Source organism: Giraffa tippelskirchi, chromosome 12 (genome assembly GCF_054371585.1).
Source record: "Giraffa tippelskirchi isolate mGirTip1 chromosome 12, T2T-mGirTip1v1.2.pri, whole genome shotgun sequence".
In the NCBI taxonomy this organism is placed as follows: domain Eukaryota; kingdom Metazoa; phylum Chordata; class Mammalia; order Artiodactyla; family Giraffidae; genus Giraffa; species Giraffa tippelskirchi.
Genome location: NC_137286.1, coordinates 140,570,254 through 140,586,480, shown reverse-complemented (window position 1 = coordinate 140,586,480; position 16,227 = coordinate 140,570,254). Strand labels below are relative to the sequence as shown.

Sequence of the window (16,227 nt, the reverse complement as noted above, 5' to 3'; positions counted from 1 at the left end):
AGGAAAGAATTCAGTCAAGCCAGGCCCAAACTGAGAGGAGCAGGTGCTAAGAGAAGGCCTGGAGTGGGGTCCTGACCTCGCCTGCATGGTTAAGCAGGCTCTACCGTCGGGAGAACTTTTCTTGGGGGGTGGGGGGGATACTTTGAGTGGAGACGTGAGACGTGGAAGGCACGTTGTTTAATCACAAGTGCCCTTCTTCATGGGGAAGTGAGGAGGCACAGTGGCAGCAGGGGAGGCTCAGGCGAGGCCCGGTGACTGAGGAAGTGGGTCCGACTTTGTCTTAGTTTCCTGGTCCTGCCAGAGCTTGAAACCACCCAGATGGATTGTCCTGTTCCCCAGGGCAGGAGTCTAGCTGGGTGTCACTGGGCTGAAATCCAGGTCTTGGGGGGCTGTGTCCCCCCAGAAGCTCTGGAGGCGAGTGTGTTTTCTTGATTTCGCAGCCTCCACTTGCAAGGGAGCCTGTCTGTGTCCCTGGGGCCCCCCAGCCAGGAGAACGGCTCCCCTTGCAGGCTTCGTGGTTCGATTGGGCCCCCTTGGAGCATCCAGGGTAATTCCCCATCTTCAGGCCCATAACTTGAACTGCACGCAATCCATGGAGTCCCTTGTACCAGTGCAGGGTGACGGGGCCCAGGCTCTGGGGCTGAGGACGGGGCCTCTTTGGGGGCTTTTCTGCCGTCACCTTGCTGCGGTCAGGTGCTGACAGTTATCCTGGTCACTCGGCCTTCCTAGGCTCCTGGGGCCTCTCCGACAGTGGTGGTTTCCTGCGGGGGGTCTTCTGTGAAACCTCCTCGTTTGTGTCTCCGTGGAGCGGCGGTCAGGATCTTCTCTGACTGACTCCTGTGCCCTGTGCATCCCCTCCAGGTCGCTCCTGCTTCTGCACCCTGGTGGGGGTTTTGCAGCTGCAGCTATTTTACCTTCTGGTTTTTCTCTTGCTTTTGCCTGTGTAATTCTTTTTGCACACTAGCCTTAAATACTGCCGTATGATAAATGAAATTCATATTATAATATTGGGTTGGCCGAAAAGCTTGTTCAGGTTTTCCAGTCCCATCTCATGGAAAAACCCAGAGGAGTTTTTTGGTCAACCCAGTATTTTCTTCTCTGTTAATACTGACTGACCGAGAGCTGGGCCTCCCTCCTGACAGACCCCCACTGAGGAAGAACTCGTTTCCAGTTGGTTGGGAGTGCTTTTATAGACCTCTGACCGTTGGAGTTACACCAGAGTAAAGCAGAGAGAGAGAGAGTCAATTAGAGAGAACTCGTTTTGTGCTGTGTTCTTGTCTCTGTCCATTCCTACATCTGCCTTTAAAGCTTTTTAAGCATTAATTACCCCTTCCTGCTGTTGTCATCTGCACTTAGGTAGATATAGCAGGTAAATTAATGAAAACTATTAATATTTCTACAGCTCATGATACTCTTAATAATTTATGAGCATTAAACGAGATTTAAAAGCATTCTTTAAGCCATTATTTTTGAGACAAATCACAGCTGCTTTGAATTACTCTTTCTCTCTTGACTTGCTTTTCTGTAAAGTTAGATGCAGATTATAAAAGCCTATAAAGCTGTGAGGGGAAATTAGTCTATCTTCTAAATGAATAAAGAACAGCTAGATGGCATTCTTGGGAGTATTTATGAAAAATAAGTCCCTGGTTTTTTTCCTCTCATCATTTTTTAAATAAACATCTCCAGTTGAGTTCAATCGCTCAATCATGTCTGACTCTTTGCAACCCATGGACTGCAGCACGCCAGGCTTCCCTGTCCATCACCAACTCCCAGAGTTTGCTCAAACTCATGTCCACTGAGTCAGTGATGCCATCCAACCATCTCATCCTCCGTCACCCACTTCTCCTCCTGCCCTCAATCTTTCCTGGCATCAGGGTAGAAACATCTTCAGCCCTCCTCAAATAAGAGCACAGTAAACCCTCGTGAACCCATGGTGGCAGAACCCACACACCGTCCTAGCTTTACCATACCTGCTTCAATTGCCCTCCTTTCTTTGCTTTTTGAGTTTTTGTTCATTGGCTTGCTTCTGGAGAATTTTGAAGCAAATATCAGAACCTATTTCATTTCACCCCTAGATGTTTTTTTTCTTAATATATATATTTCATTGCAGTGAGTTGACTCACAATGTTTCAGGTCCACTGCAAGGTGATTCAATTATACGTATACACGTATATTATTTTTGAAATTATTTTCCATTATATGTTATTATATTGATTATAGTTCCCTGTGCTACACAGTAAACTTTTGTGGCTTGTTGCATGCCAACTTTTAAAATTAGAAATCTAGTTTTCATCCTAAGTCAAACAAGTGGAATCAAAATGTCATACATTTTTTAGTTAGGCAAAAATTCGTATGTTTTCTAAAATATATATAATACATATTTATATACGTATACAAAGCTTTTATACTATGCTTGATAAAGGCTTGAGAAGGAACATCAAAAAAAAGAGATGGAGAAATTGGAAAACATAAACTAAATGAAATGGGAGCACTGGATATGAAATAGAAATAAATGAAACAAACTAGATAGGAATCAAAGATCATCATATAGTTCTGGTGTTCTTAAACATGGCTTCTCATTAGAAATATATCTGGAACTTTGGAGAAAAAAAGCAATACCTGGGTATTTGTATTTTTCAAAAAATTCCAAGATAATTGATATGCATCTAGATTTTAAAAAGTGATTACAGGTTTTTCTATTAAATAGTAGTTTTCATGATATAGAATTCTATTATTTTTCTGTTGACCAATCCTGATACAGTGGTATTAAATGAGTAATAGTTACATAATCGCAATAGTAAAAGACGTTTATCAGTTTTCACAATAGCCAAACAAAAAATAAAAGATAATTACAACTGCAGGCCATAATGGGGACGTGATTAACCTAACAATATAAAATAATTACACACAATTTTGGGGGTCACGCAGAGTGATGTGATAAGTGGAAGTGCATATATGTACATGTTTTCGTCCACCCAGCCAGTCTATGTCTTTTGGTTGGTGCATTTAATCCATTTACATTTAAGGTAATTATCGATATCTATGGTCCTGTTTTACCATTTTCTTAATTGTTTGGGATTTATGTTCTGTAGGTCTTCTCTTGTGTTTCCAGCCTGGAGAAGTTCCCTTAGGATTTGTTGTAAAGCTGGTTTGGTGGTGCTGAATTCTCTGAACTTTTGCTGATTTGGAAAGCTTTTGATTTCTCCATCAAATCTGAATGAGAGGCTTGCTGCGTAGAGTCATCTTGGTCGTGGGTTCTTCCCGTTCATCACTTTAACATGTCATGCCATTCTCTTCTGGCTTGTCGAGTTTCTGTTGAGAAACCAGCTGATAACCTGAAGGGAGTCCCCTTGTATGTTATTTGTAGTTTTTCCCTGGTTGCTTTTGACATTGTGTCTTTGTCTTGAATTGTTGTCAGTTTGATTACTGTGTCGCACGGTGCTCCTCCTTGGGTTTATCCTGCCTGGGACCCTCTGCTTTCTTGGCTTGGTTGTCTATTTCCTTTCCCGTGTTAGGGAAGTTTTCTGCTATTATCCCTTCAGATGTTTTCTCAGGTTCTTTCCCTCTCTCTCTTCTCCTTCTGCAACGCCTGTAATGCGAATGTTGTTGCATTTAATGTTGTCCTAGAGGTCTCTTAGGCTGTCTTAATTTTTTTTTTTCCATTCTTTTTTCTATATTCTGTTTTGCAGCAAGTGATTTCCAACATTCTGTCCTCCAGGTCATTTATCCGTTCTTCTGCCTCAGTTATTCTGCTATTGGTTCTTTCTAGTGTATTATTCATCTTTGTTTGTTCTTTTAGTTCCTTGGTAAACATTTCTTGCATCTTCCCCATTGTTTTCCCGAAATGTGGTTTTTGTTTTAGCCACTGTGGGATTGTGGTTCTTCTGTCTGCCGTCCGATGGAGCAGGCTAGGAGGCTTGTGTAAGCTTCCTGATGGGAGGGACTGGTGGTGGGAAAAACTGAGTCTTGCTCTGGTGGACAGAGCCTTGCTCAGTAAAACTTTAATCCAATTATCTGCTGGTGGGGTTGTGCTCCCTCCCTGGTAGTTCTTGGGCCTTAGACAACCCAGGCCTGGGGTCTATGGGCTCTCTCACTCACCCGGGGGGTATGGATTTGATTTTATCGTAATTGTGCCTTTCCTACCATCTCAGTGTGGCTTCTGCTTTGTCTTTGGACACGGGTATCTTTTTGGTGGGTTCCAGCGTCCTCCTGTCCATGATTGTTCAACAGGTAGTTGAAGTTTTGTTGCTTTCACAGGAGGAGATAAGCTCATGTCCTACTCTGCCATCTTGAACCGGAAGTATCCCTCATCCCTAAATATTTTTGTATTGCATTTTATTCAAAACTTTACTTTTTAAATAACTACAATCCTACCTAACAATTAACAAAAAATCTTTAATATTGTGTAATACTGTATTCCGGAGAAGGCAATGGCACCCCACTCCAGTACTCTTGCCTGGAAAATCCCATGGACGGAGGAGCCTGGTAGGCTGCAGTCCATGGGGTCGCTAAGAGTCGGACACGACTGAGCGACTTCACTTTCACTTTTCACTTTCATGCATTGGAGAAGGAAATGGCAACCCACTCCGGTTTCTTGCCTGGAGAATCCCAGGGACGGCAGAGCCTGGTGGGCTGCCGTCTATGGGGTCGCACAGAGTCGGACACGACTGAGGCGACTCAGCAGCAGCAGCAGCAGCAATACTGTATTCAAATATCCCCAGTTGCCTAAAATAGTCTGTTCAGCTGTTTTATTCAAAGCAAGATCAAAGCAAAGCTCTTTCATTGTATTTGGTTTATATTAATGTATCTCTTAGTCTGTTTTAATTATAATAATGAATATGTGCCATCTTAATTCAGAATGCTTTTATTCTCACATCTACCTTTTGTTTTTATCTCATTGTTTTACATCAATTGCATGCCCTCATGCTTTCAGTCACTATTATTATTTGAATTGATATAAAGTAAAATTGACCTTTCTTGTTGTGTAATACTTTGAGTTTTAAAACTGATTCCTGTAACCTTGTAGAGCACTTCCATCACCAGAAATACCCAGAAAGCCAAAGACGCCCTCCCTCATTCTGCCTCTTGAAGTCAAACCCTCCCCCTCCCCCTGATTTCTGACCACTCTTCATCTGGTCTCCATCTTTATACTTTTGCCTTTCCCAGAACGTCCCATAAGTGAAGTTATACAGTATGTAACCTTTGAGACTGGCTTCTTACATTCAGAGGACATCTTTGAGATCCACCCACGTGTGGATCCTTTCTTCATCCTATGGACATAGCACAAGTTTGTCTACTCACTGTTGAACATCTGTTGAACATTTGGATTCTTCATAGTTTTTGGTGATTATGAATAGAGCTGCTACAAACATTTGTTTATGGGATTTTATGTGATCAAAAGTTTTTATCTTTCTACGGTGGATACCTAGGACTAGATGGCTGGGTCAGGGGGTTGGTATATGTTGAACTTCGTAAGAAAATGCCAAGTTGTCTCCCAAAGTGGCTGTTGTTGTTCAGTCACTAAGTGGTGCCCGGCTCTCTGTGACCCCATGGACTGTAGCCCACCAGGCTCCTCTGTCCATGGGATTTCTCGGGCAAGAATACTGGAGTGGGTTGCCATTTCCTTCTCCAGGGGATCTTCCCTACCCAGGGATGGAACACTTATTTCCCGCTTTGGCAGATGGATTCTTTACTGCTGAGTCACCAGGGAAGCCCCACCATTTTGCATCTCTTATCAGGAATGCATGAGAGTGTATCCTTGACAGCACTTGATATTGTAATGTTTTTAAAATTTGAGCCACCTTAATTGGTGTGTTGTTTTTTGTTTTAATTATCTGATTGCAGTTTTTTGAGTACCATAGAAATATTTTAAATAATTCTTGAATAAATTACTGAACTAAATTTATTTTATATATCCATTATAAATATTTCTGGTATTCTGGTGATATTCTACATTTTAATATGTTAAATATTCTACATCAGAAAATAACTAGATTAAAACCAGATTATTTTACAGATAAGAGTCGTCCTTGAATCTCACCCACTGGCACATCATATTTGGCCGAGGTTTACAGAATAGTGTCTGGACCATGATGCATTTTGCAGTGATAATTCATTATATGTGTCTGGTGCATGTCTTGCTCCCAAAGACATGTGCTTTTACCATTAGCACTGTGATTTCTCTTGCCAGTTTTATGCTAGATTAGATTGATTGGTGAATAGTTAATTCCATGAGAGCACATGGATGTAGGCAGAGAGTGATTTCTTTGAGTGCCTTTTAGCTCTGTGAGCCCTGTTGTCCTTTAGAAATGGACTCTGCTCCTGTGTGTCTGAGGCAGCAGTAAATGCTTGTGTGTGAACTCTTTTTCCTTCTGAAAGCATGTTGAGCGCAGGAAGAAAACCATTTGAGATTTGTGAAATAGAGCTCATATGTCTCCCACTGGACGATTTAGGACCTTGGCCACTGGTCACTGTTTCTTGCAAGTGTGGAGCTGACTCCTGGACTAATTACTAGAGCATCCCTGGTGGTGTTGTCGCTCACCGCTCACATTCGGTGAAACCATGAAGTCTTGGGGTACACAAGGTCATCACTAAGATAGGGCCTATCTTTAAATTCGGGTCTCACCCCTTAGCTGCTGTGGTTTGAGCTTCTGGTAGTATCGTTTAAAAAGAGTGGACCTTATTGTCATCTAATTGGAAGAGTAGTGTCCATGTAGGTTTTACTTTGTGACCAGACTTTCTCTGCTTTTGCTTCTGGAAAGTTGCTGGAGGGTCAGACCTATTGACAGACCTTCCTTTGTGACATAGGGCATCAGAAAGAAAAATGCGTCTGACCAAGGAAGGGAGATTGAGGACAGATGGCCAGAAGGGCTTCAGGTTGCTGTGGTCTGAAGCCTCGGAGGCCAAGTATCAGGAAAATTCAGTTCAAAATGAAGAGAAATGGGTTTCTGTGGTTAAGTCATTTTTGGTTTAAAACTAACGTATTGATAGACCTTTACTACATCCGTTGGATTGGAGTACATCAAAAATACTGAAGGATTAGTAAGGATGTTACCTCCATTGGACCCAAGTCTTTGTTTTAAGAGTTATTATGGATATTCTTTAAACTTTATGCTTATTGGTATTAATAAAGTCTTAGATATATGTATTTTTTGGAGGGGGTTGGAGGAAGGCATGATGGAAATTTATTGGGGCTTTAAGTCCAGGGTTTAGAACACAGGACTAAAGCCCCTGCTGCCCCCTGGTGGCGGCGTATTAAACAGTGCGGTTCAGAGGAGTTCTGGAGAGGGGAAATCCGTTCCTTGTCGAAGAGGATTGTGGAGGGAGCCAGGAGATGGTTCCTCTTTCCAGCTTTTCTCATAATTATTACCTGTAACTATGACCTCAGGCAAATAATGTAGTTTGATTAAAGTCTAGATTTCACTTTCTTCCACTTTAAAATGTAATTTCTTCCTGTTTTAACATCTTAAAATTCTCCAATGGTACAACAAATATTAGTGAAATGTATCAGGTTCCACTTTTTCCCTTATTACTTGAATCCTAAAAAATCCCAGATATTTATTCAGAAAAGCAGACTCTAGAGCAACTCCTGAAGCTTAACACAGATTTGACTCAGGGCCACAAACTGCATAGACCTGTCTGTAGTACAGTCCATAATGAATCAGCATGGTGAGTGTGTGTTATTATGAAAGCATAAACGATACAAGTTGCATCATTTAAAAGTTTATTTTCTTATATTTAATAGTGGTTTTTAAAAAACATGAGATTTACCATCCTAACCATTGTTAAGTGTACGGTTCAGTATATTTATATTGTTGCACACAGATCTCCAGAACTCTTTCATCCTGCAGAACTGAAACTTTTACCCAGTCAACAAGTCCCCATTTCTTTCTCTCTGCAGCCCTTGGCAACCATCCTTCTACTTTCTGTCTCTCTGAATTTGATGACTCTGGGTACCTCCTGTAAGTGGAATTGTAACAGTCTTTGTCTTTTTGTGATTGATTTATTTCACTTAGCACATTGTCCTCAAGGTTCATCCAAGTTGTAGTGTGTGCCTGGAGTTCTTTCCTCTTCAGGGCTGATGATCATGTATAGAGACCACATTTTGTTTGTTTGTCCATTGATGGACATTTGGGGGGCTTCCACCTCTTGGCTATTATAATGTTATTTCATAATTATATAATGTATATATTACTGATGCAGAGAGGCCTTATTTATTCAGTTTTTTTTCTGTGTGTAAAAGGTTAAGCTTCATTATAAAGGACACTATTCAACCACGCTAGATGACTAGGATACTGCTTTTTTTATGGATGAGTTAAAAAGGAACTAACATCTGTTGGACACAAGCTCCGTGCCAAGTACTTACATATATGTGATACATTCTGTTGCTTAGTCCTTATGATAATTCTTTGATTTATCCTCTCTCAGAAGGGGACTGATACTTACTAAAATTACCGTGTGCCAGAATTTTGATGCATTGAATACATTCTCTCATATAATCCTACTACATCAGTCCTGGAGGTAGGCATTATTATCCCCATTTTGTACGTGGTGTAACTGTGGTTCAGAGGGATGAAACACCTTGAACATGGTCACACATCTAAAGGCATCAGGGTTTCATCTGATGAGGAAGTGAAACACGTCCAGTGCAAAAGCACAGGTCCTTCGGTCTGCGCCCTGCTCCCCCGCTGACGGGAGTAATACCTGCTCCTGTGGTCCTGGGGGTGTGCTCTGACATCTTCTCTGAGGGTTCCTGTGCACCTAGCATGACTCTCCTTGGGATTTAAAAGCCTAGAGCGGGGGCCGGATTGAACCCCCCGGGCGGTGTGAGGTGGAGAGAGGCGGGGCTGGACGGTGGCTGACCGCTGTGAGCAGCAGAGACTCGACCCTCTGAATGTGTTACCTGTAGCTGCAGAGCAGTTCACCCCAGCGCCAGCGGCTGAAAACAGCACACACCTGCCCACAGTTCGGGGGCGGGGTGAGACTCGGGGGGTCACTCTGCTGGGTGGCTCTAGCTCGGGCTGGCGGGACTGTGGTTGCTCCAGGCTGACTTGGGGGGATCTGAGCTCACCCACATGACAACCCACAGGCCTTGGGTCCTCTCTTTCTCTCTTGGAAGACCTCGGTTCCTCTCCACGTGGGCGTCTCCTGACTTAGAGAGGCTTGTCACTGGCTTTCCGGAGAGCGAGGGGCTCAGATGGAGCCCAGCCTCGGAGGTGACAGCGCCTCAGTTCCTCTGTGTTCTGTTTGAAGTGAATCCCTAGACCCAGCCTTCGCCGGAGGGGCAGGATCACAGGGGATCACCTGAGAGGCTGCCTGCCGGAGCCCCAGGCTGGGACTCGGGAGGGCAGCCTGAGGGCAGTGAGACCACTTGGGGGGGTGCTCATCAAGCCGTGATGAAGTGGGGGAGGAAGGAGGAGGTCTTGCCAACAAGCAGTCAGGGGAAGGAGGAGGTGGAAAGGACCAGGTGGTTCGAGTCTGCCCAGGTGACCCGCGTGCAGCCGCCAAGCAGTGTCATCTTCAGAGTCTTCTGATGAGATGCTGACCATGTATGGAACTACCTGTGCTTTCTTACTGCTGACTGGTCAGCAGATCTGTTCCTGGACTTCAGTGATTAGAAGCCAGTTTCTGCAGAGAGGGCTTTGCGGGACCCCTTTGTGTCAGGAAACACATGAGAGCTACTAGGCAGTTACCTCGTTTTAACCCAGCTTTTCAAGTCGCGAAGTACCGTGGCTGTAACTTTTCAGTCTCATCTTACAAGTGCCGCTGTGCCTGGACTTTCCGTAGTGAGACGCGGGATTCGGTGGCCGGGCAGCTGAACCAGGCTCCACAGTTCTCACGCGTCCTCTCACGGGTCCGCCCTGCGTCCTTTACTCATGATGTCGGAAGGATTGTGTTTCTCCTTCCTGAAACCTACCCCCTCTGATGTCTGACCTGAACATAAATTACGTGAAAGAATGATGTGTTCACAGATCTTGGATATTCCGTTCCTGGTCACGCTATCAGTTATCAGCGAGCCAGTCTAAAGATTAACTGGATCTGGGGAGGAGACGGGGGACCCCCCGGGCCAGAAGATTGGGGGGTGGCGACAGACCATCACTCACGAACTGTTACATCAGAGAAGAAGTATTTCAGGTTTATTTTGCTCCAGTCTTTTCCTTGCATCACTATGTTCAAAATTAAAAAGGAAATATAAAAAACCGTCCTTTAAACCTGTGTGATTCCTGAGAATGCAGCTCCCTGGGTGCTGGCGGAAGCTGAGAGCTGGGCATCTGGGCTCCCCTGCCCATGAAGGTGTGTCTGCAGCCGCCGTGGGCCCACCCAGCACGGGGCACGCACAGCCCTGTACTGTGTCACGCTGGTGACACCAGGTGTCGAGAGTAAAAAGTGTAATCTCTTCCACAGTTTTAAAATGGTTTTGTTGCTTAGTATTTATACATAGGCCGACCTTGAATCATAAGAGAGTAAACATAAACTGTTTACTTAGAAAAATGTATATTCAGAGCTTCCCTGGTGGCTCAGTGGTAAAGAATCTGCCTGCCAACGCAGGGAGCATGGGTTTGATCCCTGGTCCAGGAAGATCCCGCATGGCACAGAGCAACTCAGCCCAGGAGCCACGACTCCTGAAGCCGCGCCCACAGTCGCAAAGCCCGCATGCCCAGGAGCCCGAGCACCACAGCCAGAGAGAAGCCCACGCAGCAACGAAGACCCACAGCCAAAAATAAGGTTAAAAAGAAAATGTATATTCAGCAACATTGTTTAGGGGTTGGTCTCATAGTTACATAAAATGATAGGGAAAGTCAAAGGACTAATAAGTACTAAATTTGAAAAGGGCCACCTTGTAGTTAGCCTAAGATATATTTTTTTTCAGTATTATCTTTGTTTTTATGTATTTTGTTTTCCTTTTTGTATGACTTGGACTTACAGCATTTTTCTAAGAAAAGATGTATATTTGTACATATGTTAATGTTTGGAAAATTTGCTTTTCTCATTAATTAAACTTTCCATATAGATGAAGGCTAAGAGAACATCTTTTCTAGAAAGTCTTGTGAAAATTAGCTTGCCTTCCCGGCTTTTACAGGATACAGAACATGATGAATCCTCTTTAATCCATAAGTTAGAGATTGTTCAACAGCATCAATATAGACTGAAAGACCTTATTCACAAAAGGCACGGTGTGGAGGCCATCTCAGTGCCTACCGGCAGACGAGTAGGTGAAGCCCATGTGTGTATCCGTATACGCCTGTGAACAATATTTCATTATATACATGGGATTATACACACACACGTATATAAATTTACGCAGCCAGAAAAAAGAAGGCAGGCCTGCCGTTCACAACAGCACGGATGAACCTGGAGGATGTTATGCTGATAGTTCAACCAAATATTTACTGGGAAGCTGCTTTGTTGTCGTTTATTTCTTTGTGATCAAAATAGAGACAGTTGGCTAAAGGAGAGTTCGCAGGACCAGACGAATGAGTCCGTCCACGTTCTCCACACAGGTTTTGTCCCGTGGGGGACGAGTCCAGTGGGTCCCTGTCCTTCGGAGGGTTGGCAGGAGGGAAGAGGACTGGAAGGTGGGGCGGAGCGTGGCTAGTGGGCTCAGATGCCAAGGACTGAGGAGGCTTTGGGATGGAGCAGGACCGAGCTGGGGAGCGCGGCGTGGGGTCCCAGGTAATCGTCAGAGGTTGTCACTGAGGGGCTCTGGGTAGGGCTGGGGGGCAGGGGCCAAGTTGGTGGGGCTCAGGCCACAGTCATGGGACGGAGGGCAGCATGGCCGGGCTGCCAAACAGCTGGACAGGACACTGATGTCCTGAGCCCCTGAGGGGCTTCACGCTTGGCCTCAGGAGCTCAGTGTGGCTCGGGGGTGAGGGAGGTGGGTGAGAGGATCCTGCAGGGAGAGGCCGGCTGGGAATGTAACTGTTCAGGGCGAGTATGGGCAGAGGCCACAGGAGGAGAGGGGGCCACGCAGGCAGCCTGGGGGAGCCTGATTCCAGCGAGAGAGCTGGGAGGAGAGATGGCACAGAGAGGCGAGCGGGCGGTCCCGCTAGAGCCGGGCCAGGGCCGAGGGGCCAGGGCACCCCCAGGGGAGCAGTCGGGCAGCCCCCCAGCCGGGGTGCTGGGTGGAGGCTGAGGGAGGGAGGTCTCCACACAGAGGATGGAGGGGTGGGTGCCTGATGCTGCTCGGGGTTGGGGACACCCGGACGGGGGCTTGGACCCCAGAGCTCATCCCTCTCGGTTCTGGAGGCCGCAGGCCCGACATCCAGGTGCAGCTCCTTCCCGGCTCACGGGCTGGTTGGCTGCGCCACGGTTTGCTCTTGTTGCGCTGGGCTGGCTGTGAAGCGAGGAGGTGGCTGTTTGAAGAGAATCTCCTGCTGATTCGACAGAAATTTCCAGATACATGTATTAGTGTGAAATAAACCTGTGTACACCTTGATGTGTTTGCTAAACAGGTGAAATAGTAAAAATGAAGTCACTGGGAGGAAAACATTTCTGCCTGTGTGCTCACGTGGCCTCTCCTCCGGGCCAGTGCACGTGGGCGGCCAGATCTTCTTTTAAGGCCTCAGTCGTGTTGCAGTAAATTTCCCCAGTGACCCACGTTAACATATTCACCTCTTGAAAGACCCCATCTCTGGTGCAGTCACAGCCTGACGTCAGTATTGGAGGCCTGGACTTCAGCATATGAGTTTGGAGGGGACACAGTTCATTCACCCTGTAATGGATGTAAAGATCATCTATCCAAGTACAATTCGATAAACTGCTTATGAGTCAATAAACTGCTTACGACTCAGGATGAGGCACCCTTTGACTTTGCCCTGCATTTTCAGAGCCTCGTGGGCCGGGGCAGGGGACAGGTGCACCTGAACTCTGGAGGCAGCCGGTCTGCGCTTACTGGCTGTTTGGCTTTGGGCGAGACCAGCACTTTCTACCTACACTCTTGTCTCAGTTTTCTCATAGGTAAGATGGAAATGAAGGTGCTTCAAAGGTTGCTGTGAGGATTACATCAGTTAAGATATACGAAGCTATTGGAGGTGTACTTGGTTCCTAGTAAGTTCTAAGCGCTGGTTGTGGTTGTCGGTTACACCAGGTTTGGAGAGGGTGGTGTTTATGCAGAACTAAAGTGTGTATATGGGGATGGAAATCGACGTGTTACCCTCCCTGAACTTTGCTGTATAGAATGTCTAGCGTTGGTGGGCAGGGGCTTCTGACGTCATGGAAAAATTAAACAGTGCTTCTGTGTACTTCTGGTCATTTGACCTCGTGGCTGAGCCTGTGACGTAGGCAGGATGGGAGTTTGCTCCCAGTGAGGCTGAGTGCGGTCCCCCTGGGGCGGCCCTGGACACAGTCCCTTAGGACCCTGCAGCCAAGCATGGCCTGGAAGACGCCCCAGGCCGCGAGGCTCTGCTTCCACTGTCTTCTCAGGGCAGGGCGATTCTGGGGGTGATCTTTTGAGCAGAATCAGTAACATTCTTTATTGTTTGTGTCATTCAGAATAACTCTACCATCTATGGTCTCGATGTTTGTTTCCTCCCACCAAGACTCATATGTTGAAATCCTGACCTCCAGTGTGATCGTATTTGGATGTTGGGCCTCTGGGAGGCAATTAGGTCATGAGGTTGGAGCCCTCGTGGATGGGATTAGTGCCCTGATAAAGGGACCCCAGCGAGCTCCCTGCCCCTTCCGCTGGGCTAGGATACACCGAGAGGCCCTCTGTGAACCAGAAGGTGGGCCTTCACTCAGCACTGAGCCTGCTGGTGCCTGATCGCAGACTTCTTACCCTCCTGAACTGAGGAGTAAATGTGGCTTATCAGTCATGCTGTTCACGGTGACTTAGAGCAGACTAAGACAGACTCCTGGACGGCTCCGTGCCAGGAGCTTCATCTGTGCCATCTCAGGGGTGCCCACAGCCTCTGGGAGGCACGGCTGAGCAATCGGACGGAGGACACTGAGGCTCAGCGGTCCTGTCGCTTGCCAGCGTCACTGCCCAGGCCGGTCTGATCCCGAAGCCAGTCCCCACACCGGCAGCCCTCCCACCACCCGGGGCCCGGGAGGAGGTGTGGCGAGCACCCTTGGCTGCAGAGCGGCCAAGTTCTTCTAAGTAACATGCTGTTGATGCGCAGATCTGTTTTCCTTTTGAAGAGAGCAAAGGAGGACCACTTGGAGAACGTTTCAAAATCACATAGTTCGGGTGTTTGTATCACCAGGGAAGAGAGTCCTCGTGTCTCAGGAGAGCCCTCAGTGGCAAGACAAGCTCTAAACTGGGTCAGAAACGGGAGTAACAAGGCAAGAGGTGGGCCTCACCTCTTAATAACCATCAGGAATAAGCAGCTCACAGGGCCAGTGTGTGACTATATTATGGAAATTTTGCTTATATGAGAAAACAAAAAGTAATAAAACAGAGTCCAAGGAAGCTTAGATATTAATAATTAATGGTGAGGTCAAGGAGGTTTAGATAAGTAATGGTGGGTTAATATGAGAACTTTAACTCGAAATACCAAACCTGAGAGGTGACAGTGTCCCAGGAATATCAATGTGTAATGAGACAGAGGTGAGTGTAGCCAAGAGCTCACCGCGGAGCAGAGTCCGAAGTCAGGAAAGAGGGGCCTGCTTCCTGGGACTGAGTGCTCGAGACAGTGCGTGGCTGATGGGGTCTGAGGGCCTGTGCTCGCGATGGAATGCCCCCACCCCCCGACCCCAGCCTCAGAGGAGATGCGGGAGGGTGCAGCCCGGGCCGCGGGCGGTGTCCCAGACAGCCGAGATTTCTCCACACACACGTCAGTCTTGCTCCATCACACGTCCTAGTTCTTTAGAGAATAACTCAGTTGTACTCTGAGGACACTGTGTCCCAGGAACCCACTTGCACATAAACAGAAAACCTGGACAAGAGTCTAGCCAAACAGAGACCCATTATGTGAAGAAATGGAAGTGCCTGTAACAAACCGAACCCAACGGGCCGGCAAGCCGGGGGGATCTGGCGGGGTCAGGGCACGCTGGCAGGTGAGGTGGCTGTGGGTTCTTACCTGGGAGGGGCCTGCGGGGAACAGTGGAGACGGTCCTCGCTGGTGCTTGCTGCCCTGGGGACTCCGTCTTCTGGGGGGCCTGGCTGAGGAAGGGGTTTCACTTGGCCGGGAAGTGTGATGCCACACAGCCATCCGGTCAAGGCTGGAACTTGACCCAGGGCAGTTGAAGCTGTCTCTGGAAATGGGCTTGCGTGGAGCTCCCCTGAGCAGAAGCTAACAGAGAAAGGCTTCTCAGCCATCTTCGTTCAAATCGGAGCAGAGAGGAATGGGCAAGTCACTGGGGCAAAGACAAGGCCTAAAATTCACAAGAGTGCGAACGTTTTACAAGAAGCAAGTGAAATCACGGTGGATAAAAGAGCTTTGTTCAAATGCTGATGTTTGATAGGCCTTTCAAAAAATAAATAGGCTTTATTGATTTGGGTGTGAAAAAATATACCCATTTAACAATTAAAGTTCAGTGAATTTTTTAAAAATGTTCATTGAGTTGTGGCAAATGTGCGCCCTCACAGAATCACCGCCATAATCAGATACGGGACATTTCCTTCAACCCAGAAGGTGCCCCCGTGCTCCTCTGCCGGGCTTCTCCCCCAGCCCTGCCCTCAGCAGTCACCGCTCCACTTCCCGGCACTTGTGGTGCGCTGTTTGCAGAGCGTCTCTGGACTCTTATGGCACGTCGTCTTTTGTGTCTGGCCGCTTTCACTCAGCACATGCGTTTGAGATTTATCCATTTTATTCTGTCTATATCCCTCGGTTTGTTTAGGGATACTCAAGTTAGTGGACATTTGGGTTGTTTCTAGCTATTGCCTATTATGAATAGAACTGCCGTAAACACTCTGGTACAGGTCTTTATGTAGATGTATGAAATCGTTTATGGTGGCAGTGTTCCCAAGAGTCAGCCTGCTAGGTTATATGGTGAATATACATTTAACTTTGAAGATTCTTCCCAAAGTTACTGCACCAGTTTGCATTCCCAGAAGCAAGGTCCAAGAGTTTCAGTTACCCTACATCTTTGCCACCATGACTTGATATTAGCAGTAATTTTATTTTGCTCATTCTGGTGGGTGTATGATAGTATCTCATTGTGGTTTTCTTCATTTCCCTAGTGACTAATGATGTTGAGCATCTTTTTGGGTGCTTATTTGAGATTCATATATCATTGGTATAGTATCTGTTTGAATCTTTTGCCCATTTTTAATTGGCTTCTTTT

General features: G+C 46.5%; 1 protein-coding gene across 3 annotated transcripts in view; it reads left to right on the top strand.

Annotated features, from left to right (window-relative positions):
* Positions 1-16,227, top strand: part of GGACT (gamma-glutamylamine cyclotransferase) — a 46,983-nt gene that overhangs the window by 5,160 nt on the left and 25,596 nt on the right. The gene's annotated exons all lie outside the window — the stretch shown is intronic.